The sequence below is a fragment of the Dendrobates tinctorius genome, unplaced genomic scaffold, assembly GCF_039654945.1.
Source record: "Dendrobates tinctorius isolate UK_male_01 unplaced genomic scaffold, ASM3965494v1 ptg000292l, whole genome shotgun sequence".
NCBI classification, from domain to species: Eukaryota; Metazoa; Chordata; class Amphibia; order Anura; family Dendrobatidae; genus Dendrobates; species Dendrobates tinctorius.
Window position 1 is genome coordinate 8248309 of NW_027361959.1, and position 15593 is coordinate 8263901.

At 43.7% G+C, this 15593-nt stretch overlaps 1 protein-coding gene across 3 annotated transcripts in view; it reads right to left on the reverse strand.

Annotated features, from left to right (window-relative positions):
- Nucleotides 1-15593, reverse strand: part of LOC141072876 (pituitary homeobox 3) — a 194499-nt gene that overhangs the window by 118303 nt on the left and 60603 nt on the right. The window contains exon 2 of one of the 3 annotated variants that reach the window (XM_073560084.1): nt 14163-14274. The exons of the other annotated variants lie outside the window; for them this stretch is intronic. The gene's annotated coding sequence lies outside the window, so the exon portion shown is untranslated. The remainder of the gene's footprint in view (nt 1-14162; nt 14275-15593) is intronic. 3 annotated transcript variants of the gene reach the window in all.

The following is a 15593-nucleotide window of genomic DNA, read 5'->3' on the forward strand; positions in this document are numbered from 1 at the left end:
CACAGGCACACAGAGGTCACCACACTCGGCCAAAGGCAAAAGTATAACTGACAGGGATTGGAGCTTCCCAGGGGTTTAAGAAGCTCTCCCAGAACCATAGAGAGGCCACAATCATTAACCCCAGGTGTGCAAGTCAAAACCTGCACTGAGCTCCAGACATTAACCCCTGACGTGCAGCTCAAAAACCTGCACTGGGATCATGACAGGAATGCATCAGATCCATCACCATGTCTCCCGACAGCGCAGACAGCAGGATCACCTTGGAATCGGGGATGCCGGCCATGTGAGCGGATTATTATTATTATTATTATTATAGCGCCATTTATTCCATGGCGCTTTACATGTGAGGAGGGGTATACATAATACATACAAGTACAGTCATGAAATGTCCTGTACGGGGAGGCTCAGGTGGGCACTACAATGGGAGCCGGGCTGCTATAGTATCTTTATAGAATCTTTCTTTATTTCTTTCTCTCTGTTTCTTTCTTTCTCTGTTCTTTCTTTCTCATTCTCTGTTCTGTCTTTCCCTCATTTTCTTTCTCTCTCTCTCTGTTCTTTCTCTCTCTAATCTTTCTTTTTTCTCTCTCTCTGTTCTTTCTTTCCCCTCTTTCTTTTTCTTTCCTCTCTTTCGTTCTCTCTGTTCTTTCTTTCTTTACTTCTTTCTTTCTCTCTCTGTTCTTTCTCTGTCTCTCTCTGTTCTCTCTGTTCTTTCTTTCTTTCCCCTCTTTCTTTCTCTCTCTGTTCTTTCTTTCTCTCTCGCTCTCCTTTCTTTCTTTCTTTCTTTCTTTTTCTCTCTGTTTTCTTTTTTTCTCTTTCTGTTTTCTCTCTTCCTTAGTACCTGTCAGTGTGCCCACAGTACCAGCAGATGTGCCCATAATGCCAGATACTGTGCCCTCAGTACCAGTCAGTGTGATCAGCAGTGCTAAATGGGTTTGGTAGGGCGTGGACATGGGTGTGACTAGTTTTGAAATGGGTGTGGTCAGGGCATGGCCTAAAATTGGCACGCCGCAGTCTTTGTCCCTCTTTCCCTTCTTCAAAAGTTGGGAGGTATGATAGGGGCAGCTATGACCAGGGGGTCTGGCTGCCCAATGGATAGCAGTTCTGCCAATAATTCTGTCACCGTGCGTACAAAAGGGGATAGAGCTTTGGGAGAAGTACTGCAACTAAAAGCAATAAATAGGACTGAGCTGAAATACTGGGCACAGCTGTGACTACATGTTATATAATGTAGTCGTGTTAATCTCCTCTCACTTCTTGTAGCCTACAAATGTACAAAGATATTATATAGTCACCATGTGACTAGTGGGCCTGTGTAACTTCAAATGCCAGGGCTGAATTTTAGTCCCAGTCCGGCCCTGCCTCTCTCCATATGTAAAACATACTCATTGAACAAACTTGCCTTTTCTGAGGTTGACCAGCACAATACAGAAAAATAACCTACTTCCATCTAGTATCAACAACTGCTAAGTTGTGTATGCCACATGCTGCATTAAATAGGGACACATACAACATCTGCAAGGAGTGTGTGTGTTCTCGTGTTTGTATGGGTTTCCTCCGAGTACTCCGGTTTCCTCCCACACTCCAAAGACATATTGATAGGGAATTTAGATTGTGAGCCCCATCGGGGACAGTACCAATAATGTCTGTAAAGCACTGTGGAATTAATGGCGCTATATAAATGAGTAAAATAAATAAACAAAACATACACCAAGAAGGAGGCAGCTTAGCTTTTATCTTAATAGGTGATGGTAACTTGAACAATGCTGTCTGTCACCACAAATTCAGCATCATCAGCAAATATTGTGAAAGACTAGTAAATTCTTAATAATAATAATAATAATAATACATTTTATTTCTATAGCGCCGACATATTCCGCAGCACTTTACATTTCAGAGGGGACTTCTACAGACAATAGACATTACAGCAGAACAATAATCACATAGATCATAACAGATACCAAGAGGAATGAGGGCCCTGCTCGCAAGCTTACAATCTATGAGGAAAAAGGTAGACACGAAAGGTGGGTGGTAACAATTGCCCTGATTGTATGGACCAGCCATAATGTTAAGTGTGTAACAGTACGGACACAGAGGGCTAATGGATGCATAAAGCATGTGGGAACATGATGCGGGGAACCTGGTTATGGTAAAACTTTTGGCTGTGCCACACAGGGATAGATTAGGTTAATGTGTTGAGGCGGTAGGCCAGTCTGAATAAATGCGTTTTCAGGGCACGCTTAAAATTGTGGGGATTGGGGACTAATTGTACTGACCTGGGAAGTGCATTCCAAAGAATTGGAGCAGCACGTGTAAAGTCTTGGAGATGGGAGTGGGAGGTTCTGATTATTGAGGATGCTAACCTCAGGTCATCAGCAGAACGGAGGGGAGGGTAGGATGGTATACTGAAACAAGGGAGGAGATGTAGGGTGGTGCTGAGCCATGGAGATCTTTGAGGGTGAGGGTAATAAGTTTATACTGAATTCTGGAGTGGATGGGTAGCCAGTGTAATGACTGGCACAAGGTAGAGGCATCGGTGTAACGATTGGTTAGGAATATGATCCTGGCTGCAGCATTCAAGACAGATTGGAGGGGGGATAGTTTGGTAAGAGGGAGACCGAATAGAAGAGAGTTACAATAGAGTTTTTGCGGAGTCAAAAGAAAAGGTCGAATTCTAGAAATGTTTTTGAGGTGCAGATAACAAGAGCGAGCCAGTGATCGGATGTGCGGGGCAAAGGAAAGCTCGGAGTCAAGTATGACCGCAAGACAGAGGGCATGTTGCTGGGGAGTAATAGTGGAACCACACACAGAAATGCAATGTCGGGTAAAGGTACATTAGTAGTGGGAGGAAACACAAGGAGTTCAGTCTTTGACAGGTTCAGTTTCAGATGTAGTGAGGACATGATGTTAGACACAGCGTTTAGACCAGGGTTCCCCAACTCCAGTCCTCAAGGCCCACCAACAGATCATGTTTTCAGGATTTCCTTTGTATTGCACAGGTGAAGCAATTATCACCTGAGCAATACTAAGGAAATCCTGAAAACATGATCTGTTGGTGGGCCTTGAGGACTGGAGTTGGGGAACCCTGGTTTAGACAATCGCTGGTGTTTTCTAGAAAGGCTGGCATGATGTCAGGAGAAGAAACGTATAATTGGGTGTCATCAGCATAGAGATGGTACTGGAAACCAAATCTACTGATTGTTTGACCAATAGGGGCAGTGTACAAAGAGAAGAGGAGTAGGCCTAGGACTGATCCTTGAGGAACCCCAACAGTAAAGGGAAGATGAGAGGAGGAGGAACCAGCAAAAGATACAGTAAAGGAGTGGTCAGAGAGATAGGAGGAGAACCAGGAGAGAATGGTGTCCTTGAGGCCAATGGAACGGAGCATAGTGAGGAGGAGCTGATGATCCACAGTATCAAAATGCTGCAGAGAGATCCAAGAGAATTAGCATGGAGTAATGACCATTTGATTTAGCTGTTAGTAGATCATTAGAGACTTTAGTGAGGGCAGTTTCAGTAGAGTGTAAAGAGCGGAAAACGGATTGGAGAGGGTCGAGAAGAGAGTTATCAAAGAGATAGCAGATAAGATGGGAGTGGACCAGGCATTCCAGGAGTTTAGAGATGAAGGGAAGATTAGAGACAGGTCTATAGTTAGCGGCACAGTTTTGGTCGAGGGATGGTTTTTTAAGTAGTGGATGTATGATGGCATGCTTAAATGAGGAGGGAAAGATACCAGAAGAGAGAGAGAGGTTAAATATTTTAGTTAGGTGAGGGGTGACAGCAGGAGAAAGGGACTGGAGGAGATGTGACGGAAAAGGGTCACTGGTGCAAGTGGTTGGGAGAGAAGATGCAAGGAGCCTGCTTACTTCTTCTTCTGTGACTGGTTAAAAATCAATGAGTGAGCTAGATGCAGTGGGGGAGGGAGGACGGTGCATGGTATGAGGTGATTGGGAGATAATTTCCTGTCGGATCTGGTCAATTTTTTCTTTGACGTAGTTGGCCAGATCATCAGCTCAAAGCTCCGTGGTTGGGACCTGTACTCTTGGGTTGAGTAAAGAATGAAAAGTGTCATAGAGACGTTTAGGGTTATTGGACAGTAAGGTGATGAGGGTGTTGAAATAGGTTTGTTTTGAGAGGTGAAGGGCAGTGTTGTATGTTCTAAGCATAAACTTATAATGGATGAAATCTTCGTGTAGATTGGATTTTCTCCACAGACGTTCGGCGCACCTGGAGCAATGCTGCAGGAAATGTGTTTGCATGGTGTGCCAGGGTTGTCGCCGACTGTGTTGTGGTGTTCTATTTATAGGAGGTGCAAATTCATCCAGGGCACTTTGAAATGTTTCATTGTAATGCTTCAATGCAGAATCAGGACATGAGAGGGAGGAGATAGGGGCCAATGAAGACTGCAAGTTCTTCATAAGTTTCTGGGTGTTAATGGCCTGTATGTTTCTATAAGTATGGACAGTGGGGGTGACCTGAGCGGACTGGCAGTTCTTGATAGAGAATGAAAGAAGGTTGTGGTCAGAGAGCGGGAGAGGGGAGTTTGCAAAATCATCCACTGCACAAAGCCGAGAGAAGACCAAGTCGAGGGAGTTTCCATCTTCATGCGTTGGAGAATTAGTAAGCTGCGAAAGGCCAAATGAGGAGGTTAGAGATAAAAGGTGAGTAGCAGATGGGGAGAGGGGAAGAGCAATGGGGATGTTGAAATCACCCATGATGAGGGTAGGGATGACACAGGAGAGAAAATGTGGAAGCCAAGTGGCAAAATGATCCAGGAACTGATGGGAGTGGCCGGGAGGACGATACACCACCACCACTCGCATGGAGAAGGGGGTGTAGAGTCTGATGGCATGGACCTCAAAAGAAGGGAAGACAAGTGAGGATAGTTGAGGGATAACCTGAAAGGTACATTTTGGTGAAAGGAGCAGACAAACGCCTCCACCTGCTCTATTGTCTGATCTTGGGGTATGAGAGAAGTGTAGTCCACCATATGAAAGAGCAGCAGCAGCGGTAGTGTCTGACTGCTGGATCCAGGTTTCAGTAAGAGCCAGAAGATTAAGAGAATTAGAAAGGAAAAAGCCATGAATTAAGTTTGTTACACACTGAGTGAGAATTCCAAAGGGCACAATTAAGAGAGACAGATGGCATGCAGGGAATATTAATAAGATTAGAGGGGTTTCTGAGTGTAGCAGTTGGGGGGTTTGACTTTCCATAACATGGGGGACCAGGGTTGGGAGCAATGTCTCCTGCAACTAGGAGAAGGAGGATAGAAATCTTTAGGAATGTAGAAGGATCCCCATTGTAAATTTTTGAACACGGCTCTTTCTTTCATATGTATGCACCAGGTGCTTAACCATCAGTAATCAAAGAAAAAGAAAATCTCAAAAGAATCAGCTTAGTGGCAGGAATATTTGCATAAAGCCCAATTCTACAGTAGCAACAGTCACCTTATGAGAATCCAGAAGCCATGAAAGCTAAAGGAAAAGCATATATCAAAATGACTCATGTGGAGATAATGCTTCAAAGAATACCTGTGTGCTTAGGCTTTGATCACATGACTGAACAGACTTAAACAGAGATTTTGAAAATCTAAGATGTTATTGTTACTGGATACATATGAAATATGTATAGCACCATATGAAATCAGTTCCCCCCACTACACACACGCGCACTAACACATATTAATAATTCACTCAATGTTCAGTGAAAAACTGAGAGAAGCAGGAAGAAAAAGCTTGTTGTCATATGACCGTAAGTATGAAACTCGCATATGAGTGAAGCAGCTGGAATTAGCAAGCAGAGCTGAATCTTGATAGTGAGTATATTACATCCTGTTAAGATTTGCATGCTACAGTGCTTCATTTTAAAATTAACAGGCTTGTCCATGTTTGCAATGAAAGTGACTGCAGGCTTCTGAATTCTCACAGCACATGCACTGCGCATTTCTTGGATTTTCCCTTGCCGGCGGCAAGAGTGGACGGTCATGTGTGCACAAGTATGTGGTAAGTATACTTCTGGCTACACTCTGACTAGATGTATCTGGCCTTGCACAATTCATTTTCATTGGTTGAGGCCTTGCTTGCCTAGTCAGCACGAACAGCATGTATGCAAATTACATACATGCGGTTTTGTGACCTCACACTCTCCATGCTGGCACCAGAGAATCCTGACAGTGTGCTGTACATGCTGTGAGACTTCACAAGTCTGCAGTCACATAGTGATTGCAGACTCATCACAAACTTAGACAACCACTTTAATGCTCCTAACATAAAAAAAAACATAGTGACCCTTAACTTGTCAGATGGCACAATACTTTGTTAACATGTGTACAGGATCAGAACTAATAACAGCATAAGAACCCATCACCACAACCACCAGCAGTATAGTAATACATCACTAGAACACCCATCAGTACAGAAATACATCACCAGAATCACCAGCAGTACATAAATACATAATCGGAACCACTAGCAGTATAACAAATTAATCATCAGAACTGCTAGCAATACTGAAATACATCTGTATAACCCCTATCAGTACAGAAACACAGCATCAAAATGCTAATTAGCAGAGGACTACATCACCAGGAAAATGATTACTATATGAATACAATACAAGGACAACCATCATTACATGATCATCAATAGTAATGTCAGGTCAGACCCATGTACATTTTGTATCGCATATGTCACGATTCCTCTGCTCAGAATGTCTGGGACTCTGCGATGGACAGCTCTGTCATCCTATCCTGTGCTGGGGCATGCTGAGCTGTCGGTGCTTTGATTGACAGCTCGGTTGACCTATCTGACTGGAAGGTGCAGAGATTTCCAGAGGTGCTCCATGTTCTTGTTAATTGCCCTGTTATTTAGGTGAACTGTCTAGCCCAGATAATTTCCAGTCAAAAGCTTGTTCTAAGCTTGTGCTCTCTGGTGTGTTCTCCTGTACCCTGTGCTGTAAGTTCTGATCTTCTTCTGCTGCTGACCTTTGGACAGTGGTCAGACTACCCATTTGTTATTGCCCCTTTTGCATCTGATATTCCGCTGCTGACCTTTGGACCGTGTTCAGACTACCCATTTGATATTTGGCCATTTGCATCTGATATTCCGTTGTTGATCTTTGGACCGTGTTCAGACTACCCCTTTGTTATTACCCTTTTGCCTATTTCTCTGGTATTCTGATGCTGTCATGTGACCTGACTTATAACTTCGTATTTTCCCTTGATTTACTACTACGTGATCTTTGGTATTGACCCCGGAACATCTGACTGCGCTGATTCACAGCCCAGCCATGGGTTGTGACTAGCATCACAGCATGAACCTACAACTTCCACTACATTCTTAACAATGGTAAGGAGATACTGGGAGTTGTTGCTATCTATCAGTCATCATCAGACTAGTGACCATACAGGAATCACAGTACTGATGAGAATTAGTCAGTATCACAAAAAAATTTACATCCAGGTACCTTATACAGTTGTGGCCAAAAGTATTGACACCCCTGCAATTCTGTCAGATAATACTCAGTTTCTTCCTGAAAATGATTGCAAACACAAATTCTTTGGTATTATTATCTTCATTTAATTTGTCTTAAATGAAAAAAACACAAAAAGAATTGTCCTAAAGCCAAATTGGATATAATTCCACACCAAACATAAAAAAGAGGGTGGACAAAAGTATTGGCACTGTACGAAAAATCATGTGATGCTTCTCTAATTTGTGTAATTAACAGCACCTGTAACTTACCTGTTTCACAGCCCCAGCCTGTCTCTGCAGACTTCCATCTTCTCCGGTCTTGTGCAGCACATCCTCACATGGTGCTCTTAAAAATAGCAGTGTCATTATAATGCTAAGGCAGATCAAAATATCTGCCCTATTCTGAACCCCTGAATAAACAATTGCCCCTCACTATATCCCCACACTGTCCCTCCTTCCTATATTTGGGCTCCCACTTCACATTGTCCTCTCATATTGTGTCTAACCTCTAGGGCCCAGTCTTTATACTGTGCCCTCTCATCACACTCTCCCTCCTTGGCATATCTTCCCCTACCATCTGTGACTTTACACTATCCCCCATGCTACCCACGCACTACTCAGTTTGTATTCTGTTCCCACTCACAGTTTTCTCCTCCCATACTGTCTCCTCACACTATTCCCCTCTATAGTCTCCCCACACTTCCACCTCCCTCCTCATACTGTCTCTTCTCACATCTCCCTGCTAACCATACTGACTCCTCAAATAATTACCACTTTGTTCTCCATACTGCCTCCACTCACATCCCTCCAACTCTCCATACTGTGTCTGCACCCATCCCATAAGCCTCACTCCCCATACTGTGTCTACATATATTCTTCCTCTCGCTCCTCATACTGCATCCGCATACACTCCCCCATCACTACTCATAGTGTGTCCACACACAATCCCTCACTCACTATAGTATGTCTGCATCCAACCCCTCCCATGCTGTCCATACTGTGCCTGGACCCATCCTCCCTATTCTTTGTGTATACATTACCCCCTCACTCCTCATACTGTGTCCGCACCCATGCTCCCACTCACCATACTGTTTCTGCACCTATCCCCTTCCTACTGTTTCCTCATACATGCCTCCCATCTCCCACTTTGCTTCTCATACTGTCTCCTCAACTTTCTTCCCCTCCTTATAGTGTGTCCGCATCAATCCCTTCTTCGTTCCCCAAAGTGTGTTCTCAAATTTTCTCACCCCATTTCAATAAATCAATACATTTTCAGTTTCTTCAGCTTTTCAACTTACTCTTCAACTTCAACTTACCACCAATGTCGTTCGCGCCTCTGCAGCGCCATGCGTGACATCAGCAGCGTGATCACATAAACTGATCACATTGCTGAGGTCTCCCTGACCCGGTGGTCAGGGCTTGAATTGTACTCGCATCTGAAAGACATGAGTACAATTGATCACTGGGAGCCAGGGCGCTGCACTTTCTCTGAGCTGGCTGCTCCCAGGGCACATGCACCACCTACCTCACCAGATATGGCTCTGACTACTAAACAAACCAGTAGTACAGTCCATTAGCCAAAATCATGCAAGTTCGCAGGGAAATCAAATTTCTTGCTACTGTCCAGAAACAACCACCAGTGAACTACAGAAACTGTCTATGCCGTCCTGCATTCTTAGAAAATTTAGCTCATAGAGACATTGGGGACATTAACAATCCTATAGGAGACAGAATTCTGGGGCAATTTGAGAAAAAAACTGCTTTATATCTCTTGCTCCATATTTACTACATGCTTTAGACACTTTTTGTGGTTTGACCAACTCAAGGAATCGCTTTTGAGAGAAATGGGTGACGCGTCATGAGAAACGTGCATGACCTGTTTTGGCTCAAAATTCTGGAGCAAAGTAACTAATCCAGTAAGAAACTAATAGGTTGTATAAAGTTGGACTAAACAGTCATACTCGGACTGGCCCACATTGGAACAGATTAATCCCCTGGTGATCCCTTGTGTAGGAGTAAGACACTTACCCCTCAACATGAGCAATAGTGGGTCCAATACATTTGATTCACTAATGACAGACAAAATCAGCAAGTCATCAATCATTCAACAAACTGCAAACATATTATTATATAGCAGTGTATGTAAATTTATGAATGATGGTAATATATTATTTGCATGTAGAGGATATTGGACCCTCAGAGTCTATGTTTCTGGTATGCCCTCGCTACCCCAGTCCGACACGCTACTCAATCTGAAAATACACCAATTTTATCAAATGGCATGAGCCAGTTTAATAAGTTTGGTAAATCAAAAGTAGCATTATCTCTGCATGATTATTGTGACCAAGCATTCCTAGCATAATAATCAAGCAGTGAATACAGGATGTCAATCACGCAACGAATTACCAAAAAGCTCATTCGTCAGATGAAATGATCTTTTGGTTTGCCCAAAAGATCATCGTTCTCGGCAGCACATCATCTGCATAAACAAGACCTGCACTGCTGAGAACAATAGCACCCTATGAGCACTGATCTTTTACCGATCGTTCAGTGTACATCTGAAGCACAGTATACATGTCTAAACAGGCTATCAAATATGTTGCCGCTTAGCGGCCCTTTATCTCTGCACGATGCATGATGTAAATGCATCTTTAGTTTACACTGCAAAATTTGACGAAGTTAGTAAATCTGCCTCATATTGTTCATGGGCATTTTCTCCAGAGATGCGCTCCAGTAACATCATCACCATAGTCCTTTGTCCATATTTTTCAGTCATGATGTACATCCTGAAATATTACAATTGTACGATCACCAGTATTAGCAATATTAAGGCTGTGTTCACAACTCATGGGTGCAGTGCGCTTTTTGCCACAATTGCATGAAATTCATACTGTTTTGGTCTCTACTTGTGGCAATAGACACACTGCAGGTGTAATGTGTGACTGAGATCTAAGGGCGCATGCAGACAACCGTATTTTTCAGATCGCACTCAAACCAATGTTATTTTATGGGGCCATTCACATGTCCGTTTTTTTCTTTAGTCTGAGTCTGTCCAAAGAAAAAATCCCAGCATGTATGATTTGCATCCGGAAATCGCATTGCACTCAGCCAGGCAAGTCAGTGGGTCCGTCAAAAAAATCAGACCACACTCAGACCAAGTGCTTTCCAATTTTCATGGAGCGACAAAATGGAGAAGAGGGAAAATTATTTTTCCCCACTTCTCCACATCTGAGAAAATCGGATCACACTATGTTCCCACTCTGACCAGAGTGTGATTAGCATAATTGAACTGATTTTCTTGGATGAGAGAAAATACTGCTGACCCTAGCTTCATAATGATTATGTAGAGTGACAATTTGTAATTACAAGAATTACGTAAATCTAAAATTTAGCAGTTAACACAAAATTGGAAAGGGAACCCTGCCCAACCATGTATGCATCATAGTCATGTTTGCTGTGCATAATAAGATCTGTACTCTGTTTCATAAAGAAAATACAGTGGCATGCGAAAGTATTCATCACCCTCACCCCTTTGGCATTTTTTGCACTTTGCTACCTCACAACCTGGAGTCTAACTGCTTTTTGGGGGAGAAGGGATTTGCATCAGTTCACATAAAGAACATGCCTACAACTGTGAAGATTTGATTTTCTTTCTATTGTAAAGCCAACAACAAATAGGACAGAATAACTGAAAACGTCCGTGTGCATAACTATTCACCCTCCTAAAATCAGCACTTTGTGGAGCCTCCTTTTGCAGAAATTACAGCTGCAAGTCACTTTGGATAAGTCTCTATGAGCTTTCCACATCTTGGCACTGGGATTTTTGACCATTCTTAAAGCAAAACTGCTCCAGCTCCTTCAGGTTAGATGGTTTCCTCTGGTAAACAGCAATCTTCAACTCTGACCACAGATTCTCTGTTGGAGTAAGGTCTGGGCATTGACTAGGCCACTCCAAAGCATTTACACATTTCCCCTTAAACCACTGGAGTATTGCTTTACCAGTATGCTTTGGGTCATTGTATTGCTGGAGTGTGAACTTCTGTCTCAGTCTCAAATCACTGACAGACTGAAACAGGTTTTGCTCATGAATATCCTTGCATTTCGCACCATCCATCTTCCCCTCGACTCAGACCATTTTCCAAGGCACTGCTGCTGAAAAACATCCCCACAGAATGATGCTGCCACCACCATGTTTCACTGTGAGGATGGTGTTCTTGGGGTGATGAACTGGGTAGGCTTGGCACCAGACATAGTGTTTACCTTGGTGCCCAAGGTAAAGTTCAATTTTGGTCTCATCTGATCACAGCACCTTCCGCCATACATTTGAGGAGTTTCCCATATGTCTTTTGCAAACTCAAAACCAGCCTTATAATTTTTGAATGTAAGTGAAAGCCTTTTTCTGCCCATTCTTCCATAAAGGCCATCTCTATGGAGTGTAAGGCTTATTGTGATCAGTCTCTGCTTGGGAACTCTGCAGCTCCTTCAGGGTTACTTTAAGTCTCTGTGCTGTTTCTCTGATTAATGTTCTCCTTGTTCAGGCTCATAGTTTTGGTGGGCAGCTCTTTGTTGGCAGGTTTGATGTGGTGCCATGTTCTTTCCATTTGAGGAAGATGGATATGATGGTGCACCGGGGATCCCCAGAGTTTTGGATTTTTTTTTGTAACCCAAACCTAACTTCTACTTTTCAACAACTTTGTCTCTGACTTGTTTGGAGATCTCCTTGTTCTCCATGGTGTTTGGTCAGTCGTGCCTCTTGATTTATGGTGTTGCAGCCTCTGTGGCATTTCAGAAATGGTTGTCATACTGACAGATCATGTGACACTTAGATTGCAAACTGGTGGACTTCCTTTCACTAATTATGAGAGTTATGAAGGTATATTGCTTGTGTAGGGTTCAGCAGGTTCGCAGGATGCAGTTACGAGGCACGAGACTGAGTGTGGTTTGTGGAAACAACTTTTATAAACTGTAGCCGCTGGGGCTATATTGAGCAAACATAAGGGGTTAACAATAACCAGTCCACACAGGGACTCAACAAACCTAACAACACTTTCTTATTATGGATGCGACTAACCCGGTTTGCCCGGGGTGCTATAGGCCACGTATGACCAAACTGGGGGTCCTTATCTACTATAATAAACTTATCCTTCCAGGGGTCTGTCAGGTACACAGGCGTGGCTGCGTAGAGGTCGCTGATGCGGCTGCCTTGTCGCCTCGATACTCCAGGATGAAACTGGGCTCAACAGGCCCTGAAGAAACAATGCCGGTGGGGTGCAACAGGCCCTGAAGAAACGATGCCGGTGGGGCACAACAGGCCCTGAAGAAACGATGCCGGTGGGGCACAACAGGCCCTGAAGAAACGGTGACGATGGGGCGCAACAGGCCCTGAAGAAACAGTGACGGTGGGGCGCAACAGGCCCTGAAGAAACATATGACGATGGGGCACAACAGGCCCTGAAGAAACGGTGCCGATGGGGCGCAACAGGCCCTGAAGGAACAATGCCGGTGGGCGCGGTGATGACGCAGTCTCTAAATGTAACCGTTCACCAGTCTCTGCCCAGAGTCCCTCAGCAAACTGGACGGGGGCCTCTACTGCCACCTGTAGCGAGGTGGCGCCCTCTGGGGCCGGTGATGACAGGGCCACAGCTGTGGGAGAAGGCGGGGGGCAGTGTCCTGACTGCTGTAAAGGAATAGTCTCTAGTCGCAGCGGTCAGTGGAAGTCGTGGACCTGTCACAGCAGGATGAAAGGCTCTCACGTGTCACTAGTCGGTAAGTTCCTTTCCTTTCACAGGGCCCTGTCGGTCTCTCCACAACACACCGTCCGCTCCCTCGGTCCTCTCTGTCTCACACGGCTTCCTGTCTGTTGTCCTGCTCTCTGTCAACTGCCACTTCAGCGTGCCCCCTGCTCCTTTTACCCTTGCCCCGCCCCCTGTTTCCCTGACAACTTCAGTCAAGTCTCTCCCTTTACTGTTCTCCCAGTATCGTTCCCTCAGGAACCCTGATGGTGGTCCCCTGGGTACCTGCCCAGTCACTGCATGGGAGTCCTCCTCCCCACACTTGCACCAGAAATTTGTAGGGGCTTCATCGCAAAAGGGATGAATACATATGCACATGACAATTTTTAGTTATTTGTTCTCATAAATGTAATCTATGCCTATATTTTTCTCTCTTCACTTCACCAACTTAGACTATTTAGTGCTGAATGCTGATGCATCACACACAAATTGGATTACAAAAATATTTAAACACAGGTTCTAAAGTTAAAAAATAGGTAAAAAGTCAAGGGGTGAATACTTTCGCAAGACATTGTAACTAGCCAGCCACCCTGGATCCAGAGCTTACATTATTCCTGGAGAATAACTGGGCAGCCTCGTCAGGGGAAAGAAGCTTGAGCTACATGCATGTCCGTTACAGAGCTCTTTAAAATCCAGCAAATATTAGCATAGATGACAGCTGGTAAGATAATCATCAAGTCATTCCATTACACCAAAGTTAGTAAAAAAAAGAAACTGGATTGGAAACACCAGGTCTAGATGATTATCTCGCTGCTGACCCGGGGTTACAGGATGACTCTGTATTAGCTCAGTGATTTTTTTTATCTGTCTTCAAAAACCAAGAACAGGCGGCAATTAAGAGATAACACTGACTGATCACTAGATAAGCGGAGTGAACCCTCTGAGCCAGTGCTTGACCTACCTGCATTGATGATTTGCTTCTCTTATTGTTGTATGAACTGACATCCAGTGAGCGGTCATGTTCCTGGCATGTTTGCACCTATTAATAAGTAGCAGATGATATAGGGCTTGTCCTGTTGAAGTCAAATAAGCGCAATATTACATGAGACAATTCCTGGAGACTGTATAAAGCATGAAAGCGTCCCAAAGCATTAGAATAAAACTTAGATGTTCACCTGTCTCACATGAGATTAAAAAGATGTTTTAAATAAATAATTACCTCCACATAAATTATAAGTCTCCTATTTTTTTATTTTTTTTTTTTTTTTAAATCTGTAAAGTCTATCAGTAACTGAAAAATGTATGGAAATTAAGATTTTATCACATTTTTTGGTACTCCTCATGAAAGTAATGCACTAGGACCGCCCACTGGACTCATATACATACAAACAGCAGGATTTTCAATAAAGAAAATACAAGATATACTGGATCCTTCCAAACAAACTTAAGGCCCTTTTACATTTAGCGATGCACCAGCGATCCGACCAGCGATCCGACCCGGTCAGGATCGCTGGTGCATCGCTAAATGATCGCTAGTGAGCTTTCATACAGAAAGATCTCACAGCGATGCAGCAGCGACGCAGCGCGCGATACTCACCTTTCACACACAGCGATCCTGACGTCCTCCCGCCCGCCTCCACGCGTCGCTCGTCTCACACAGCAGGAAGCCCAGCAGGAAGCTGACGACGAGAAATGGAGCCGGACATTCTCGCGCGATCAGCGATGGACAGCGGGGGAGCCGGTCGGAGGTAAGTATCACACATAGCGATATCACTAGCAATATCGCTATAACGTCACAAAGCCGGTGACGTTTTAGCGATATTGCTAGCGATATCGCTTAGTGTAAAACCCCCTTTATAGTATACAGTATATCAGCTTCTCCATCTTTAGTCCGTGCTGTGCACAAATTGGACTGCATTAACAACATGACTGGTTTTATCTTGCAGGAAAACAGCTGTCACCTGAAAACCTGCAAAGCCATTTCGATCAGCGGCACGGTCTTGCAAGTGTTTACCTGCAAGATTAAGTGATTGTACAGGGAAACAGTGTAAAAACTGAAGCAGTACAGAGTTGTTGTGCCTGAAAATCGCAGCACGGCCACTGCGAGAGAAACACAGCTTTGAATTCTACTTGCCCTATAAATTGTTACACTTTACCAGGAGACATATAGTGGCATTTAAAAGTTTGGGCACCCCTGGTAAAAATCACTGTTATAGTGAACAGTTAAGCAAGTTGCAGATGAAATGATCTCTAAAAGGCCTAAAGTTAAAGATGACACATTTCAGTTGTATTTTCAGCAAATATATGTATTTTATATATATATATATATATATATATATATATACATAGTAATTATTTTTCATTTTAAAAATTGCATAATGCAAAAGTTTTG